Here is a 20,664-nt window from a genome sequence, read left to right on the forward strand (position 1 = left end):
TTGTATCCGTTATGTCCTGCACGAAGCCTTTCCTATATTTGAATGACGTGCTGGGGAACAATTCAACTAGTCGATGTTGAATAAATGCCAAGATCGGTAGGGAGCAATATATTGCGTTTACCACCTCAGCATTAAATAAATCTTGTAAAGTGTCAAGCAGATTTTTCGGTTAAAAATTTTTATAACGTGTCGTAAACAAGATGAATGTGTCAACAGAGGAGCTGTTTCCTTCCTCAATTACTATTTGGTTCCGGAAACAGTTCACTTGGTTGTCCGTCGTGTCTATGGTGTATGTCAGTGACTGTTCGCTGTGTATGGTTGCTACATCTGATTCTATTTTGTTTTCCTTTGCCACGCCGTGAGTTGCTTGAACCTGGAAGAGGTGTCGACCTCCATTGGTTCTGGCGCTGGTTGGCTTGGACCTGCGCTATTATATGGTCTTTGTTTAAAAGAACCGCCCTGATTAGTTGCTCCCTTTTGGGTCCTGACAAAGTTAGGGCTCTCTTTTTTCGCCCCCTGGCTTTGGTTCTGTTCATAGTTTTTCCACACTGTTTGTCGCTGGTTGCTCCGCCTAAATATCTTTTCCTCGCTTTGGCGGGCGAAGGTGGCTGCGAAAGCGCTTCTGTCATTACTTGCCTCAGCTTCTTGAGCTAATGCCAAGTCTGATGGTAAGTCTCTTGGTTGCGCCGGAAAAACGGCTATTTTTAATGACTCTTTTAAGCCAGATATGAACGCATGTAAAGCGTCATCTCTCTGCTGTTCATTTATGACTGCCGCCGCGGTTGCGCCGTGAGTCATGATTGTTTTGTTATTAAGAAGCGTTAACTTCCGTTCGTTCTCGTCATAGTAGTTAAGAAGGGGGAGGTTCTCCCTGTCTTGATAGACTTAACTCTTGTTTAATAACGTGTGCTGGAGTTTGGTCCGCATACGTAAAGTCCAACCTTGCCAGTATGACATGAAAGTTAAACACTGTGTTAAATGAGGCTAATACAGACGCTGCCGCGCCCCGTACCTTAGTATTTCTACAGCCTGGTAATGTCGGCTGCTGCCTTTGTATGGCTCAAATACCCTATATGCTGCAGTAGCAGCCTGCCTTCAGGAAACATAGTTTTCCTGCTTCCCGTCAAATTCCGGGACAGATTTTACCATGTCCAGGGGTTCGTTACATTCTTTCCCCGGTTCTATTTCTATTTCCAGGAAAGTCTGATTTCTGCCTTTCTACTCTTGTCTTCAAAATTTTTTTGTATTTTTCTAGAACTTCTTCGTCTGATGAGACGTTGTCGCTATTTCTATACAAGAGTCAGTATAAAAAGAAAATATCGTGGGTGCCACAGAGTTCAATCAAGGGTTTGTTAAACACATTTTTTTATTATTTTTTGCAACAAAATTGAAATATCAAAATGAACGTTTGATTAAAAAAAATGTTTTGTATTTTTTGTGACGGAAATTAGGCAATAAAAATAAAAATTTTTATTACTAAAAATTCTCCAAAAAATATAATTGGTTTATTTTAGTTTTGCACAATTTAGCATAGGAAAATTTGAAATTTATTCGTTTTTAAGTGTCAACGAAATTTATTTTTGAAATATTTTTATTACCGAACACTTAGGACAAAAAACCTACTCACATGTTCTTATATTTATTTCGTCTTCGAGTTCTATGTTTTGCCGACGGCTTTTGCCGCCACTCGTACTGCCGCTGTCGCTGCCGCTGCTGTTGTCTTCTTAGGGAGGAATTTTTTTTGCAATTCCCGATGCAGATTTCGGGTTTCTTTTTAGATTTCGGGAATTTTTTAGATTCTGGGTTGCAGTTTTAGTTTTCTTCCACTTGTTAAGAGGAGTTTTTGGGTTGCAAATTTTGGATTTCTTCCACTTGTTAAGAGCAATTTTTTGGATTTTAGATTACAGATTTTGGATTTCTTCCACTTAGATTATGGGTTGCAGATTTTGGATTTCTTCCACTTGTTTAGATTTTGGGTTGCAGACTTTGGGTTTCTTCCACTTGTTAAGACGAATTTTTTTTCAGTTTTCCTTCACTTTGTTAAAAGTTGTAGGAAATATTATTCCAAAGAATGCTATCACAACGAAAACTCTAACCAAACACAGAAGAGACAAACCAAGAAAGCTTACAATTATGTACTAAATACAATATTGATTTTCACAAACACAACACACACTACATATACTTTTTGCTGTAAAATGGAAGTTAATACATTTATTTATAATATTAAGCACTTTCATTGCACTAAAACTTGTTTTTAATAAGCTTAAAAAATTTTTAAGGAGAGCTTCCCTTGCACGTTGCTTACGCTGAAATACACAATGAATATCATACTCTCTCTTTCGATGCTATTCATGAACAGGACAGATAGAGCAAAACTAAAAGATGAATAAGTTCAAATAGCTAGACCAATTATAAATAAGAAATGGTACATTTAAAATTAAAATTTTGACTTTGATTTTTTTATTTATCGCCAATGGAATCGACTACTGTGCGGCGGCTCTATTTAAAATAAGTCCGTTGGCGTTGATTGTTGTAGTCAGTCTGCAGTTTATTATTAAATCCTTTTACTACAATAGATGTGAATTCAATTAGGTTCGTGGTAGTTGACCTTCGCTTAAAAAAAACAATGGTGATAAGGTGATATTAGCGAGAAACACAAATGTTGCAGATGAGAATTAATAATGCTCTCAAATGCTTAAGGTATTGCAGACAATTTAGAAATACCTCTATAATTTTGAACATCCTACTTTCTAGATAGTTGGAATAACTAAAGTTGAGGTAGACATTTGAAACAGTTTAAGAATCGGTATAAAAATAGTTGTCGCACAAAACTTAAGGACAAGAATCAGCACTATAAATAGTTTGTACTTCCAAACTTGGCAAATAAATCAGTAAGTTCAGAGTCAGTAGAAGCCTCAATCGAGTTCAATCGTACTGATGAAGGCAAGGCTTAGTTTTTTTCGCTTGATATTTACAAAGTTATAAAATTCGGTTTTACACCGGTTCAAATACATAGAATAGCATTGACTGTTAAGATCTGATCGACCACACAACCACATTTTTCGAAAGATTAGATATCTTGTACTTTTGTGTTTGTTTTTAGGTTTTTAAGTCTTTGAGGCTCTCGTGTAAACCACGGAGGCCTGTCATGTCGTAAAAGAATAATTCAGCGGCACTTTCCATATCCATGCAATTTTTTAAGTTTGTCCTGTTGTATTCGGAGAAACTAAATGAGAATAGGTATTAGGGCAGGGTAGGGAAATTGTCATTTCCATTGTGGGATAGTATCGGTCCTAGGGGACAACTAGAGGGTCAATTCTAGATACAACGACCTCGGACGGATCCAAAACAAATACCAGATCAATTTGCCTATTTAAAAAGTGTAACGACCCCGTTTCGGGAGGCGGTATAGCTCGCCGTAGCCAGGGTTCGAGACATAAATTTATTTCCTCTTTAGATCGGTTTACCTCCCTTTCCCCAAAGAATAACACAAATCGAACGCTACAGAGTATGGTTATATTTTAATAGTACGGTTGGTAAGGACTACGTTTCTAATATCGGCGCTATGGGAGGGCTGAGTGTGATACTGCTTGCTGAGTGATGTGGGCGCTGCTGAAGGGCCGACGCTCAAAATTTATTCCCTAATTTTGGATTATACTAGCGGCTATTTCTGGGGATGATTGAGCATTCGGTCTTCTTCGGAGACCACTGTTACGCGCCGACACGCTACAATTTGTTTCCATTACGTTGTTTTGGTTTTTTAAATTTGCAGAGGGTATTATAATTTTAGTCAGAAGTTTGCATGTAGTGAAGGAGACATTTCCGACCCTAAAAGGTATATATATTCTTTATCAGCATCACTAGGAGAGTCGATCTGGTCATGTCCATCTTGACTCTTAGTTTTGAAGAAGACTGCGTGAAACTTTTCCAAAAGTTGTATTTCTATTGCAGGAAGTATTTAAGTCGGTACGAGCCGGATCGGACGAATATAGCATATAGCTCCCATAGGAACAATCGAAAAAATAAATTTTAAAAAGTGATCACTCTGCTGTTTCTTCATTTTTTTTAGTTCTTTGAGATCTAGTATTTGTAAATTAAAATCGGATGACTATATCATATAGCTCTCATGGAAACAATCAGAATATAAATAAAAATTTAAAAGAAAAATATCCTAGTTATACTCACGCACATCTCCTATCGTTATCGGAATAGAAGCAATGAAGCTGAATAGGCTGTTACACATGACATTCATTGCGTCTAAACAGCTGTTTTTTGTTTCGATTGGTCAAGGAAAGTTCTCCCGCCATTTTTCATCCGGCTATTTTTGTTTTTCTTTTCGGTCATTAGTGGTGATCGTACCCCACGATAGTATATCGATATGCCGAATAACTAAAGCATTTGAGCGAATTATTACTTTTTATTTGCAAAATGTGTTCTTCGATAATTTTACGGACCTGGTTTTTCGATGGGGCAAGGCCGGCTAGCCAGTCCATCTCATGGTGGGGTTCTTCCCAGCCCTCAGTCCGCACAACATCACAGCTGATCGACCATCTCAGTCCGACGAAATCATAACAAGACAAAATGTAAACAAAATAAGTGCAAACAAAAATAAAATAAATAATGTTACAAATTGGACGTTAATGGAAACTTTACTTGCGCTGAACAAATTTGAGTTTAGGTGATGTACTCAGATACCCCCACCCTACCTGAGATCTGGCATACATCCTTCGCCAAATCTCGCTTCCGCTGGCTTCCGTCAGCCTACTCCAGGGTCAGTCTCATTTCTTGTCCCCATAGACGAACACTTAGCACATCATCCTTACGTTATATTTTTATTATTATTAACTATAAACATTCAACTTCACTTCTTGCATTAAATATCTTCAGTTAATTTATTTTCATTTATTTGCTTCCCCGTGCTACAGCTGCGATGCCAAATTCATACGGAAAACACTTCCTTTTAATTGATTTAAATTTTTGTCACATGATTGTTGACCCACATGCGAACATATAAATATTGACTAATTCATAAATAAATATACAATTAAATTACCCTACCGATTGGGATAGATATGTTTAGGTCTGCATAAATATTTCAATAAATTAACATACAAAATTATACAAAGGTGGACGAACAAATTTTATATAAATTATTGGAATAAGGGAATAATTTAATTTTATTTAATTTAATTAAAAATTACTTTTAAATCTTTCATTATTGCTGCGTTTATAAATTAAATTAGGTCAACCTACTTTCTGTAGACCAATAATTGTTTTATATTCAACAAAAAGAAAATCAAATAAAAAATCCAGTGCCAGTGTGGTGCGGTGAATTAAACGGCTTTTATGTATATGAATACGGCAATAAATCTTCCTGCAGTGGTCCAGATATTGTATAATGTATCTTTATTTGTCTTGTTTATTTCGCCAACGGTGACCCTACTCGGAAAATTTTAGATTTTATTTTCCCCTATTTTTTTTTTAATTAATTTTTTTTTTCAAGGGAACGGACTTACTTTTTCGTTGACGGTGCCTTCTTTGCCCGGTCCCGGCTGCCGATTTCATTTCCGTTCCGTCGTCCAAACTCGTCCCGTCTTCCCTTCCTGATGATGTTTATATATGTCGGAGATGTATAAGAAGCAAAATGTAAATTAAACTGTAAAGCGTTAAGAAAGAGAAAAAATATAGAACAAAAGAAACTAAGCAATGAGTTATTTGTGGTTTCTTTTTTTTTGCATAATTGCTGAGAGCGAGGATTGAGAACGAGAGAGAGTGTTGTCTCATACGAGTGTGGCGCGGTCGTGTGTGATCAAAAAGCAAAGAATGAAGAAGGAAGAAAAGAGGCAGTTTGCTCTGAGATCGAAGATAAAGAAGTACACGTTGACCGCGACTCACTGCTCATCAGTACCAAAATGCAACGGGAAGAACAAGAAAAGTCTCAGCCTCTGACATACATATTTTTTTTATTTACAATAATTACACTTTAGACTGATGGCAACTACCCCATCATCTAACTCACTTTTTAAGAAAATTTTATGTTACTTCACTTTTAATTTTATATATATATATATATTTCACTATACATTTTCCGGACCACTTGTTGCTGTCAAATTTTTTTGGAACTCGTGGTGGCCTGATCCTCTTCAGTCCTATAGATACCATCTGCCTCAGCACCAGCATCACCTGTTTTTTCCCTATTACATATCTCGGGTTTTCGCCAACGGCAGTAACCTCTTTCATCTGCATCACGTAGCCGCTTGACTCTCATTCCGCTATAGGTGTGGGTGCACTTCCTCCTAGTTTGGTGTGGGTGGAGATACTTCTGGGCCAGGGGAGGTGGTGGAATCTAAGAGCGGATTAATGTTCTCTTTCCCCTTACCCCCTCCTTTTTCTGGCCCTGCCGACCTTCGAAAAACTGGTCACACTGCCATCTCCTAGGGCGATATTCCCCTATCCATAGCTTTCAATTGCAACAAAACACAAAAATTCGCGAGAATGCCGTCCAAAGTGAATTATTTGTAAACATTGAAAGATTGACTTGCCATTAAATTGTGCATATAGCGTTTTTAATAATCAAACCAAAAACTTTGCTATCCTGCCTTGCCCCCCAATAGCCTTTTGTGCCCAACGTGGGCCTACACCCACGAGACTCTTGTTTTGCTACCCAGGTATGTATGTAAGTATGCGTTTTTAGGTCTTTTGCGTGGAAAATCACAACAGGCTTCCCCCCCAGATCCCTATTGTTCCCTATAGGGCGTACGACTCGGCATTTCACATATTTTCGAGCAAACTTGGCATTGTACATCTATCCAAAATTGCTCTGAGTGAAATTGCGTCTGTAGATTTCTTGGCCAGGTTTGGCATGGAAAATTCGAGCCCGCTGCGTTTTATGCCTGATGAAGATTTTTCCGGATGTGATCTAGCGTCGTTATTTGATGTTCTTGCCAGTTTGTAGCAGTGTCCATTGACTCATGCACGGAATCACGGATCAACACTTCTATTTCTGGTAAGTATAGTTCCCAGTCTCGATGATCATTTTCTAAATACGTTCTAATTGCAGCTAGAATAGTCCGATTTTCCCTCTCGGCTGCGTTGCTCTGCGGTGAATATACAGCGGTGCGCATGTGATGAATGCCGAATGCCGTGATCATGTCTTGGAATATTTTTGAGACGAACTGTTTCCCATTATCGGAGTCACTCACCTCAGGTACGCCAAAATTTTTAAAATTCAACAACTTTACCAACATTTGCCTCCTTCATCGCTTTTAAAAAAGTAAATTTCGAATTTCCCGCACTTGTGTCGTCATAGCCGACCAGTAGAAATGTTGTTTTAGACGATGAAGTGTCTTCTTCATCCCACCGTGTGTAGCTTTGTGATCCTCGGGCGCGTTCGCTATTAGCGTAGATGTTATTCCTGCCGGGATCCACAGCTTCCAAATTGAGCCTTCTACTTGGTCGTCAAGTTGTTCGACTGCCGTTTTTTTGTAGATTAATCCTACATCCACGCGTAAATCAGGCAATGTTGCTATATTTCGACTTATTTCTTCTCTTAATTCTTGGTATTCAGTTGACTCGAATTATGTGGTCTAGAATCCAATGGTAATGATAAATGATAAATCCAAACCTAGCTCCGCTATGCAGCGAGACAGGTTGTCAGCAACCACGTTCTCGGTTCCCTTGCGATGCTCAATTTTAAAGTTAAAACTCTGAAGCCTTAATGTCAGCCTTGCCAAACGTCCATTTAAATCCTTGAGGGACATTAGCCATTTCAGGCTTGTGTGGTCCGTGATCACGGTAAACGGCATAAGCTCCACGTAAGGCTTAAACTTTTCAACTGCTAACACCGCTCCCAGAAATCATTTTTCAGTGACGGTATTCAAAATCTGATGTTTATTAAGCTTGGAAGAGAAGAAAGCTACGGGACGCTTTGAATTTTCGTCGGCCAACTAGAACAATACTGCTCCCACTCCATAGTTAAAGGCGTCGCATTTAAAATCAGTGTAGACTAATACTTGGGCTGTAGTTAGCACCATCTTTAAGTGCTTTATGGCCTCGACAGCTTCCGATGTTAAGGAAAACTTGCTTCTTGCATGTTTTTTGAGGGCGTTCTTAGCGGTGCTGCTATGGATGCAAAGTTTTTAATAAATCGCCTGTACCAACCTGCTGTACCTAGGAAGCTACGTAACTCCTTTACGTTTTCGGATCAGGAATCTTCTGCGTGGCGAAGACTCTTTCTGGATCCATTTGCAGCTTTCCACCCCAATGATAAACCCAAGGTATTTTAATGATTATAAACAAAAATTCGAATTCTTTAACCCTTTCGTCAAATTTGCTCGTTTCAGGCATTGTGCTACCAATCGAAGAAATCGCAGATGCGTCTGGAAGTCCGGAGCTATTACCAGAAGATCGTCCAGATAGACAAATACGTTTGATCGTAGTTGTGTCGGAATGACTTTGTCCATCAGACGGCATAATCTTTGGACAGCATTGCAGAGGTCGAAGGGCATCATCACGAACTGGTAAATTGGCCGTCCGGCTACCGTGAAAGCGGTATACTTCCGGCATTCCGGTTCCAGAACGCAAATTTAAGATCGACGCCTTCGATACACGGGAGAGGGTAGGCGTCCTTTACGGTGAGTTGGTTAAGTTTCCTCGCGTCCAGGCAGAATTTGTTTTTATCTGGCTTTCGCACGACCGTTGTTCTATTGCTCCACGGACTGTCACTAACCTCTATAACCCCTAGCTCTAGCATTTTGTCCACTTCTTTCCAGACCACATCCTGCATCGCTGGTGATAGCGGATAACAACGATCCTTAAACGGTACTGCGCCCTCCACCAACTGGATATGATGCTGTTCTGCTACAGTCGTTCCTAGCCCGGCTTCTTTGTAAATCAAAAATTCCTTCTTCACGTTTTCCAACTCCTCAGCTTCATTCTTTTTCAGGTCCCAAGCTTCTACCTCCGTTTCTTGTCTTCTATCTTCCGCATAGTTGCTGATCTGGGACATCTTGACTTCAGCTACTTGGGTGGGACTGGATTCGCTGATCTCGTCGCCTAGAACTGCTGGAACCAACTTAAAAGATCTCCAGAAATCGATCCACAAGTACATCGATTGTTCCAGGTACGGACAAATGTAGAAACGAATGCCTATTACTGTCCCCTTGTATCCAACAGAATTTTTTTCCAATTATTGATCTATCTTCGCCGGCAGCTGTTTTAACGACGGAATAATATCTGACCGAGTTCGGCCATAAGCTCCCTACTGTCTTTGCCCAGTAGACCCACGGAGGCTCCTGTATCCAGAAGTCCACCAATCTTTCGACCATGTATGGTCACTTCAGCGAAAACCCTTGGATCCGTTCTCGTTCCACGTTGGATTGCTTAAGCCACCTCCTTGCGCGTTTGTCGGCTCTTCTTAAATCGGAAACGGGTCTTTAAAAGCCTGCGGCTGTCTCCCCGCATTCCCTCAAGCTGTCTTGCGTCGAAAATCCTATTTCGTACTTCTATATATCTTTTCATTCTTTCCTCGGCTGGTAGAAATCTGAATTTATTAATACCTAATCTTTTTCTTTTATTAATAATATGTTGATCTTTTTCTTTAAGCTTATCTTCTACTTCCACGCAGGTTTCTGGCCCAAGCGTTGCTTGCCTGCTTTCGTCACGCTTGGTCGGCCGTTTCCCGAACAATTCGGACATGTCGGAGTAAAGTGCTCCGGTTTCCACAGCGGTAACAAAAAATTCTGCGTTCCTTTACCACACAATCGCGGAATCCGTGATCAAACAGGCCGCAGTTCCAAAAACACATCCTCGGCTTGGTCAACAGGAGAGCCTCCTCTATAATCACCGCTTCTTCTTTGTCTTGTGATTCCTGTTCCGGTGTAATTTCTTCGATTCTCTTTCTAGAGGACGAAAACTTCTGCGACGGGAGGTATGCTGGCCTGGGCTCTCGTCTGACAAAAGTGTCTTCCACCTCCAAGCATTCCTCGCGAATCTGCTCCACTCTTCGTACTGCATAAACATAACGAGCGATGTCCTCAGCGAGTCCCTTATTAATCACCCGGATCATTTCGGACTCCGACATGGGTTGGGTAAGGTTGGTTGGGTAAGTCTGGTAGATAATCGCCGCATAGCTCCGAAATAATCCTCGACTGATTTCCCAGGTCTTTGTCGCCGTTCATGGAGAGCGCGCAGCCGCTAAAACTCACCACCGAAGACGGTGTCGCTGACGCACATATTGCCAATACCACTCGGACGCTTTGCCCCTGACCAGGTGATGAAAACTGTCGAGAACCTCATCCCAAGTACATCGACTTTGCCTTCGAAGGAATTCGACCCGGAAAACAAAATCTTCCACCATCATTTTGTTTGGGTCTCCATCGAAGTATATCTCCCACTTTTCAACTCGTCCCCATCTCGTAAATCTACCCTCGGACTCCCTTTTCGCTTGCTGACGCAAGGCTCGACCATCATCGAATCTAGGAGACCTCCGGATGGGTTCGTTCTTCGCGAAATACTGCTTTCCATCTAGAGATAGCGGACGTTGTTCATGCTGCGAAGCTAGAGGTACGCCTGCGGAATATTTTGGCTTAGTTCCAGTGTTCCTCCTGTCCTTCTCGTCGTCTTGCCGGCTGCTATGCTTGCTATCACTTCCTTCCGTCGCGACCTCCTGGATCTGTAGCAACTCTACTTGCTGCTTTAATGGTCCCATTGCCCGGTAACGGCAATCATCATTTCCAAAAACCCGCGCAGGATCTCCTCTTGCAAAGATCGGCTTATGGACTCCATCATTCCTCCTCGTTGTGTCTCCTGAGCCTGGGCTAAGGCCACATTGACAGCCGATGTGATTTCTGATGGCAGGACATTAGACGCTACTGGCAAATTCCAGCTGTCATGTCTCCCTCCGGTTGCCCCTTCCGAGGATTCCCTGGCGGAGAAGTCCTGTCTATTATTTTTCTCTTTGACCTTAAAAAATACTTGCTCATAAACCTTTTCTACCCTACCTCTAATTAGATGGTTTTATTAAAATTTATCTTTTTTTTTATAGTTTTCAACCGGCTGCGCATCCACAACACACAATGACACCTTGAACAAAATAAACACAATTCAACTACAACAGGGAGGGAAAAACTCAAAATTCACCGGAGCCAACTTCACCCCCGGATTTCAGTGTCTTCATTTACCAGCGCAAGTTTCTCGGTAAGCGCTGTTGACCATCCCATCTTCCCCTGAAGACTAGGTGTCAAGGGCGCTCGCCTCTCTAATATCTGTTCTTCCCACTTACTTACATCACTAAATGATTGTTCTAGGAGTGAAGAACCGCCGTAAGTGCATTGCGTTGCCGACATATCTGGTCCCCACGGGCCACTCACAGTCGAATCTCCACATCCTAACCTCATCACCGGTAAGTAAGGGAAGTTTTCCCTATTTGGACTATATCTGACTCCGGCTATAAATCTGCTCTATTTTCCAGGCGCTCGACTCGCACACAAGGCATCGGGATAGTCGCTAACTAGCCGAAGAAAATTTTCCTGCTAGTGCCGAACCACCCTTTCCGAGCACCCTCTTCCGTTCGTCAGATAAGAACCATCTCTTACAAAAAAAAACCTGACATTTATTTTGGGGTATCCTTGCTTGCCAGATGCCCCCGGCACCGCGCTACTTTGAGCCGACCAACAGGTCCTTCATAGGCCATCAGTCACCGGCGTAACCGAATCGCTAAGTCCAATCCGAGATCCTACCTCTCGGCTGGTTATTTATATTTCCCACCGGCGTGCAATTTGCAGCCTTTTCGACCCTTACGGATGATAGGATCAGCGAATCCGCTCCTGTCATTAAATTGGTCACCATCTATTGTTACGGACCTGGTTTTTCGATGGGGCAAGGCCGACTAGCCAGTCCATCTCATGGTGCGGTTCTTCCCAGCCCTCAGTCGGCACAACATCACAGCTGATCGACCATCTCAGTCCGACGAAATCATAACAAGACAAAATGTAAACAAAATAAGTGTAAACAAAAATAAAATAAATAATGTTACAAATTGGACGTTACTGGAAACTTTAATTGCGCTGAGCAAATTGGAGTTAAGGCGATGTACTCCGACACCCCCACCCTACCTGAGATCTGGCATACATCCTTCGCCAAATCTCCCATCCGCTGGCTCCCGTCAGCCTACTCCAGGGTCAGTCTCATTTCCTCTCCCCATAGACGAACTCTTGGCACATAATCCTCACGTTATAATTTTATTATTATTAACTGTAAACATTCATCTTCACTCCTTGAATTAAATATCTTCAGTTAATTTATTTTTCTTTATTTGCTTTCCCTTGCTACAGCTGCGATGCCAAATTCATACGGAAAACACTTCCTTTTAATTGATTTAAATTTTTGTCACACGATTGTTGAACCACATACGAACATATAAATATTGATTTATTCATAAATATACAATTAAATTACCCTACCTATTTGGAGCTCTAACCAGGGGTTAAATATTGAGATCTTTTTATCTCGGGATTTCTTAAGTTATTTATATGAGATTTTTTTTCTCTACAATCGCATATAGTTGTGTATGTGAGACCTGTTGCGAGACCTCCGCAAATTTACATAAGGTTTTGTTTTGTTTATGCAACTGTATATTCTTTTCTTTGCTTCCCTAAATTTTAATTATATCAAATTTTATATTTTACTTATATGTACTGCTTATAATATTTAGAAATGGTATATATGGATATATGTTAATAAATAATTTACGATATACGCATGTGGGATAGATATAATTAGGTCTGTATAAATATTTCAATAAATTAACATACTAAATTATACTAAGGTGGACGAACAAATTTTATATAAATTATTGGAATAAGGAAATAATTTAATTTAATTTAATTAAAAATTACGTTTTAAATCTTTCATTTATGCTGCGTTTACAAATTAAATTAGGTCAATCTGATTAACGTAATATCTGGAGTGCCTCAGGGTAGTCATTTGGGTCCATTGCTATTTACTTTATTCATCAATAATCTTCCTTCTGTCATAACACATTCTCGAGTACTATAATAATTTGCAATCACGTTTCGGTTTACAGTCTGATATTAATTGCTTTCAGAGATGGTGTCAATCTAACCTCTTAAATCTGAATTGTCTTTAATGTTACCTTATGTCTTTTTATAGGGGTACGCCTTCATTTTGAAGCTATACTCTATATAATATGCCGCTGGAACGTATATTTTCGGTCAACGATTTAGGAGTTCTTCTTGACCCAAAATTAAAATTCGACTGTCACATAAAGTCTACTGTAAACACGGCTATGGGTGCTCTTGGGCTTATTAGGCGATGGTCGAAAGAATTTAACGATCCATACATCAAGTAAACATCGATCGAATTGAGTCAGTACAAAAAAATTCTTCTTTTCGCTTTTCGTAGTTTGAACTGGGAGTTAAGGAGTTAGGTTGCTTTCTTACTATAGTAAATTACTATTGCTTGATTTACCTACTGTTATAAATAGAATCATGCAGAATCATGCTTGGAACTATTTTTATGCACAATCTTGTCAAAGCTGATATTGACTCCATAGAATTAATATGCTTTTGTCGTGCCTTTTAGACCAATCCGCAACTACCAGCCTTTTAATTTGCCAAGATGTACATCAAATGTTGGCCTGCATGAAAAGTATATATAATCAAATATGTATTTCAACCTCAGTTGCTCAGTTTTAGTTTTTTTGTCTTTATAATATGTTATTTGTGTTTTCCTCGCAATGCTCCCCAAACCCACTGCCGTCTAATGGCCATGGTCATACCTGCCCCATCAGAACAGTTTTTGTATATTTAGATGACCTTTTGGTTCTTTCAGAAGATTTTGAGTCACATTTGGTCATTCTTCAAGAAATCGCGGTTTGTCTAATAGCCTGATTCCATTGCCGCATTAGTGGACTTTTTAAATGTGCCTGATTCCATTGGCGCATTAGCATTTAGCTAATGCTACTCCGACATGTGAGTGGCACGAACAGCTGATCTGGGTTTGATTACTTTTGAATTTTGGCAAATCCAAAAGAAATGAATTAAAATTAATGAACATGAGTGAGTTTACTAAACCCTTTAAAGCTCAGCAGGACATCCATAATGCGACTGAGGCATTTGCCAACTTGGACGACAAGGAAGAGAAACTGATTGCGTTGTTATGACGGGTTTGCAATGGAGAACACCCCAGTTCCTAAAAGGATCCCCGTATATGTGGTAGTTATTATATGCCAGAGATCCAGCAGTTATGCATTGTGGTACTGCGAGCGGAATTTGCAGCTTGCGCTCTAAGTTTCAGTCATTTTTATACAAAATTTTATATTCAAAAGACATCAAAAATTGCGCCAACCTTGCATATAGAAAACAGCTGTTGTGTGGTGGCACGAACAAAATATCTTTAAATATCGGTATTTTCCGGTATTTTTTCTAAAAACGGTCGTGGCGAATGGTTTTTAATCGCATTTAATAATCGCATTTATTTTAAATGCGGCATTTAGCCTTATGGGATTCCCTGTGTAAATAAATGCGCATTAGGCTAAATGCGTTTTAATGCGCCAATGGAATCAGGCTATAAGAAAAGCTTAACTCACTATTAGCATCGAAATATCGAAATTCTGCATGCGAGAAATAAGATATTTGTGATTTGTTGTTCGAGTTGGTCAAATTCCGACAGATCCAAAAAAAATAAAACCGATTAACGAGTTCTTTGTGCCTTTATCTATAAAACAGCTGCGTTGGTTCTTAGGTATCACACTGGTATCGGCTGTAAAAACTACGCTCTGTAAGCTTTTCATTATTATAAAGATCTAAAAGCTTGGGATAATGATGCCGATCAACCTTTCACCTCCTAATATCCTGTCTAGCCTCAGCTCCGATTTAGTTTACTCCAGATTACTGCCAGGTCCTATGGATTTTTTTGCGTTTTGGCGCAAGATAGAGAGGTCTGAAAAATTGTGAAAATCACAGCGGAACTATACAGTTTAGTGGATAAGAATGCCTATCAGTGATTAAAGGATTTTAAAAGCTTCGTCCTTATATAGAGGGTCAACATTTATTGTTAGTAACAGATCGTGCTAATCCATAAATTGCTCCACCCTTGAAACCTCAACACAAACAAGGTTTGTGAACAGGGGAACCCCTCCGGGTGGTGTACTCTCCCCTCTACTATGGAACATCGCAGTGAATAAGCTGCTGTGTAACTGTGCTGTGGATGTAAGGTTGTGGCATATGCGGACGACGTAGCCACTATTTCCCAGGGAAATTTCCTCAGACATTTTGCGATCTAATGACCGCCAAACTTAAAATACTATCTGACTAGACAACAGAAAGAGGTCTAGGGGTAAACCCCTCAAAAACGGAGCTGGTGCTGTTTACAAACAGATACAAGGTTCCTCAACTAAACCCACCAACATTAAATAACTGCTCTCTCCCTCTTTCAATGGTAACGCTAGATACTTTGAGTTAGTACTAGATAAGCGTATAACATGGAGAAAGGCAACTGCCTTCTATTCCTGCAAAAAAGCCATCGGAAAGAAATGGGACATGTCCCCAAAAATCGTCAACTGGATACACACAGCGATACTCAAGCCTATTCTACTCTACGGAGTGTCAATATGGTGACCTGCGCTAATGAAACAGACAACCACAGTAAACCTTAACAAGGTTCAACGAATGGCATCCTTATGCATAAGCGGAGCCCTTCGCACCACCCCAACGAGGCGCTAAATGCTATTCTGAACCTTCCCAGCCTGGACTTAGCCGGCATGGAGCTGGCCAAGATAGCTGCGGTTCGAATGAGGGACTTAGGGCAAACATATGGTCATGCCAGGAAACTCCAGCAATACACAACGATCCCTCCTAAAACGGATCTATGCGAACCAATTGAATACAGCCACACCCCGTTTGAAGCATTACTTCCAACCAGAGAAGAGGCAGTCGACTTCTACACTGATGGTTCCAAATTAAATAATCGAGTCGGAGGAGGAATATACTCCGACCAACTTAACATCAGGAAATCCTTCAGACCTCCGGATCACTGCAGTGTCTTCCAAGCGGAAGTATATGCTATAAATGAAGCCTTGTTGCTCCTAAACGATGAAAACTGTCAAAAGAAATTGGTATACATCTACTGTGATAGTCAATTATCAGGTCGATTATATCGACAAATACAAACTCTCAAACTATATCAAACTTCCGCAAATCTTTACATGAGATGGCTTTGCAGTTTAAAGTATATCTAATATGGGTCCCGGGTCACCGAAACATTGCAGGCAATTGTATCCCTTCATGAGCAGTCTATCTGAACTGGCGAAAAAAATGCATGATGAGACAAAAAGATCTGTCTGAAAGACTTGCAAGATGGTTGATGCAACTACATTTAACTTTTGTATTACACATCAAAAAACATTGTTGCTAATGCTTTGTCGCGTCGGGACCTGGGTTAAATGTTGTTAAATGTCACGAGTAGTAATGTTATTTATTTCTTTTAAATCATTTTAAAGCACTAGACTACCTTACCAAATTGAGCGAATAAAAGAAAATCAGTCAAGACTTCATGATTTTGTCGATATTTGTCTTGGCCACGAATCCGCGTAAACAGAATGGATAATTGTAGATCACAACACCAAATATTATATCCTCTGCCCGCTCAAGAAGCACAGCACCAAAAATATGTGATTTCCTACAGAGCTCCGTATTTTACACCTTTAAAGTGCCTGAAGGGGCTATGCTTTACTAGGAAATCTTAATTTGCATAGTGATGACGTCAGATTAAATATTTAGGTACGTTAAAGCTAGCCAGACAAGAAAGAAAGACCAACATGCGTAAATCGAACAAGCTTACGGTAGAAAATATTACCTTCGTACAACTCAAGGCAAGCGATTATGTCTTTGCACGTAATTTTACGCAAAGTAATGCCAGTACGAAATTAAGTTCCATACATGCCATACCAGCTAAAGTGCAAAAAAAAAAGGAGTCCCTCTTATTATTAGTTGGTCAACTTAGAAGGTTTATAGCTGTTAGCTTACCAACTTAAATACATTCAGGGCCAGCAGAAATAAGTAGAGTCCTTATATTCAGATAATGCCCCTTCAAACAGATCTTGTCTTATAATCAGTGGTTGTAGTGTCCTACTTTTTAGATAAAACTCAGAAATTATTGTTAGGGTCAAGTTACACTGGGGCTGCTTCATTGCGTCTATGGCTAGACGAATTTTTTTACAAAGGTTTTGAATGGGCCTTATACAAAATATTGAATTTTACCAATGCTTACATTACGTTTACTAGATATTTATTATTTACGTTGGGAACTATCACCACTAACGACAGGAAACAACAAAATGAAGAGAGAACGCTATAGTTCAGTTTCCCGACTACCCGTTACTCAGCCAACAAACTGTTAATAAAACAGCCGGGAAAAAAGACGGAAGGATATGGATTTTGATTGAAATTGTCATTTTACTTATTGGGCATATGCTGCACTACAGATATCAGCATCAATTCGATATATTCTAATTTCCGGTTTATTTATTTTTTTATTATTAATTTATTTATTTGTTATTTATTTATTTGTTTCCTTAGGCAATGTACTGCTCAATTTAAGATACAATACTTAACAATATGTATTATACAAGATTAAGTATAACAGGTAACAAGTTAAATTATAAGTTTGATGTTGAAAGGATTACAATGACTTACATGAGTTCGACTCATAAGAGCACTAAAATGGTGCGTCGAAATCCTTAGACCAGCGCTTGATGAAAGCTAGAAGACTTTTGTCTTTATTGGAAATGGTAGTGATGTGGCGATTGAAGCAAATCTTTTGTTTGAACAGAACACCAAGATCTTGAACGGTATATATGTCTTCAAAGCAGTATGATCAATGTAGTATGTGCAAACATTTGGATTGGATCGGTAAAATTGAATGGATTTACATTTTTTGGATCCTCCACTAGCTTATGGACTTGGCACCAGGATTGAAGGTTGTTTTAGTCGAGCTTGAGCTACATGTGGGAACTTGCTGAGTTTTGAAGTAAACTTTATACTTTACGATTGAGTAGGAACGCTAGTAGATTTGGAGGAAATCCGATAACGAGAAGCTTGTGAATTAGTAGCTTATGGTTGACCGAACGCTTTACTAAAGTTCGTGAAAATTACATCAGATTGCTTTGAGGATTGAAAGCCTTGACTAATGAATGTTGTAAACTCAAGTAGATTAGTCGTAGGTGAACGACGTTTTGTAAAGCCATGTTGATATTAAGATAATATACAGCTACACTGGTTCTGCAGTTGTTCGCAAATGATTTTTTTGAAAAGCTTAGGAATGGCACTAAATTTGTCAATACCGCTGTAGTTGCTAAAGTCAGTCCTGCTTCCCATTTTGTGAAGGGGAATGATAAAGGATTCCTTCCAAATGTCCGGAAAGGTGCAATGATCAATTGATTTTTGAAAGATCTTTTTCAATGGAACTGCAAGTGAGCTGGCACAGTATTTGAGAACACAGCTCGGCACCATGTCCGAACCCGTGGAAAATGACTTTTTGAATAAGGCAAGTACTCGAGAAACTTCATTTTCCTCCATTCAAGGACTGAAAATTAAGTCAGTATGGGGAAGCTGGTAGGGATAACTGAAATTAGGTATCAGATTATTTAAAGAATAAGGGCCTTGGAAAAAGTCCGCAAGCAAATCGTCAATTCCTTGGTCATTTGACGCAGATGTGTTGTTTAGCTGGAGAGATGGAGGAAACATGATGGATTTGCGCTTTGGGAAATGTCGTCATTTGCAAGTAGTTCACTTTTCGGAAACATTGTGTTCGCGCAGGGATCGTGAACGTATTATGTGTACGGAGAATACAAGCAATGCGGTTTCGGCTGCGGCTGCTTCTCCGGCTTCGGCTACGGCCGATGTTCATGGCAGTTCCATTTTTACGTTTTAATTTATATTTACAATAATTTAAGTGTTGGCTTATGTATGCGGATGACGTTAAGTTATGCCTGCAGTATTGCAATATTTTCCGCAGTTCAGACTTACAAACGGATATTGACATTTTTTAAACATGGTTTTATGAAATTCTATTGAAGGTGGTCAAAGGAATTCGTTGATCCGTATGTCACAAAAATCTCCTGGAGTACAGCCCACCAGTTTGGAGTCCCCGACACGGTCTGCATATAGACGAAATAGGGTCTGTGAAAAAATAACTTTTTAGTATTTGCATTACGGGGCCTTAACTGGCATGCAAACCTTATCTTATGTAAAGAGTACCGAGCTACTGAGCCGCTTACATTTCTCAGTGCTCAATCGTATCACTATATTCCTCTTATTTTTTAAACACTGTAGATCAAACTATGATATGCATAAACCATTTAGAGAACTATGTAATGACTATAAATCTATAATATTATTTCTGTTGAAGATACATGTTTCAAGTCAGAGGGCGCTTTAAATATCACATCGATTGTGTTATGTATAAGCAAAATGTATTCTCGCTACCTCGCACATCCAAAACTATTCTGTATTCCTTCGTTCTATAAGCACACAGATGTATACACACAAGTTACTCATGTTCATTCTCTCGCTGATCTCCGAATAAAGTCAGTCTGTACCAAGCACTCACCGAGAACGCTTCTTCCCAAACACAACATTATTGGCGACGAGGATAAAAAGAAGAATCTCAGCCACAAGAATATATCGCTTTTGTATAAATCGTAAAGCCGCCGCAGGAATACAACATTCTTGTGTAAACCGTGTTATCAGCCGCAAAAACACATAGTTTTTGTGTAATACAGTGTCGCGTAGTCGTTGGTTTTCATCAAGATGCCGGCAGATCAGAACATAATCCAGACAATGCTTGCTGAACAGCAAGAATTTACGGCAGCTCTTATTGAAAAACAACGAACATGGATGCAAGCAATCCTGGAGCATTTCACCACAAAACGTCATATTGTAGCAGCTCGCTACGAGTTTTTCAAAAGAGAGATGAAGCATTCACAAACACATAGAGAGTGGGTAGCCGACTTGCGCGGGTTCGCTCGTGAATGCCAATTTGTTTGTAACGCAAACGGTTGTTTGTCAAATTATGTAGATGAGATGATACAAGATCAGATCATAGTACATACTCCGTATGATGCAGTTCGGGCATCTGGTCTTCAAAAGTCACAGCCAAATCTTGAAGATGTACTCGTAGTTGCAGAAACCTATGACACAACAACAAAAACCGTTGCAGGGCTAAAAGAGAACATATACAAACAGGATCCAATCACTGTCACAGGTCAAGTAAAATGTCAACGAAACAGAATAGTTATTGATCTCGAAATATTAAAACAAGAGATCTCATTTCAAATGGATTCCGGAGCAACAGCATCCGTGATAAGCCCCAATACATACGCCTTGTTGCAGAAGCCGAAATTGCACAAGTGTTCCCGAGTTGTACATGCGTTTGGACATGCACCAATACCATTTCTAGGGGAGCTGCACACAGTCGCAAAGTGCGGAGAGAAAGAGAAACAAGTGGTCATAATCGTGGCAAATATCGAAACTTCGACTAATCTCTTCGGCATGGATCTATTTAACGTTTTCGGATTTGATATCATGCAAGTATCAAACATTTTTGAGGTGCATAATGACAAAGTAAGTGACCTCTGCAACA

At 39.8% G+C, this 20,664-nt stretch overlaps 2 long non-coding RNA genes across 2 annotated transcripts; one reads left to right on the top strand and one right to left on the bottom strand.

The window, feature by feature from the left end:
• Positions 1 to 5,232: 5,232 nt before the first annotated feature.
• Positions 5,233 to 19,144, bottom strand: LOC128265434 (uncharacterized). Its single transcript, XR_008268869.1, has 3 exons — positions 17,718 to 19,144; positions 5,520 to 5,659; positions 5,233 to 5,442 (listed from the first exon to the last, which is right to left on the bottom strand). It is a non-coding gene; the product is annotated as an uncharacterized LOC128265434 (long non-coding RNA).
• Positions 8,075 to 9,087, top strand: LOC128265435 (uncharacterized). The gene is made up of 3 exons (XR_008268870.1): positions 8,075 to 8,279; positions 8,346 to 8,636; positions 8,775 to 9,087. It is a non-coding gene; the product is annotated as an uncharacterized LOC128265435 (long non-coding RNA).
• Positions 19,145 to 20,664: the final 1,520 nt, after the last annotated feature.

This window comes from Drosophila gunungcola, unplaced genomic scaffold (genome assembly GCF_025200985.1).
Source record: "Drosophila gunungcola strain Sukarami unplaced genomic scaffold, Dgunungcola_SK_2 000123F, whole genome shotgun sequence".
NCBI lineage: Eukaryota > Metazoa > Arthropoda > Insecta > Diptera > Drosophilidae > Drosophila > Drosophila gunungcola.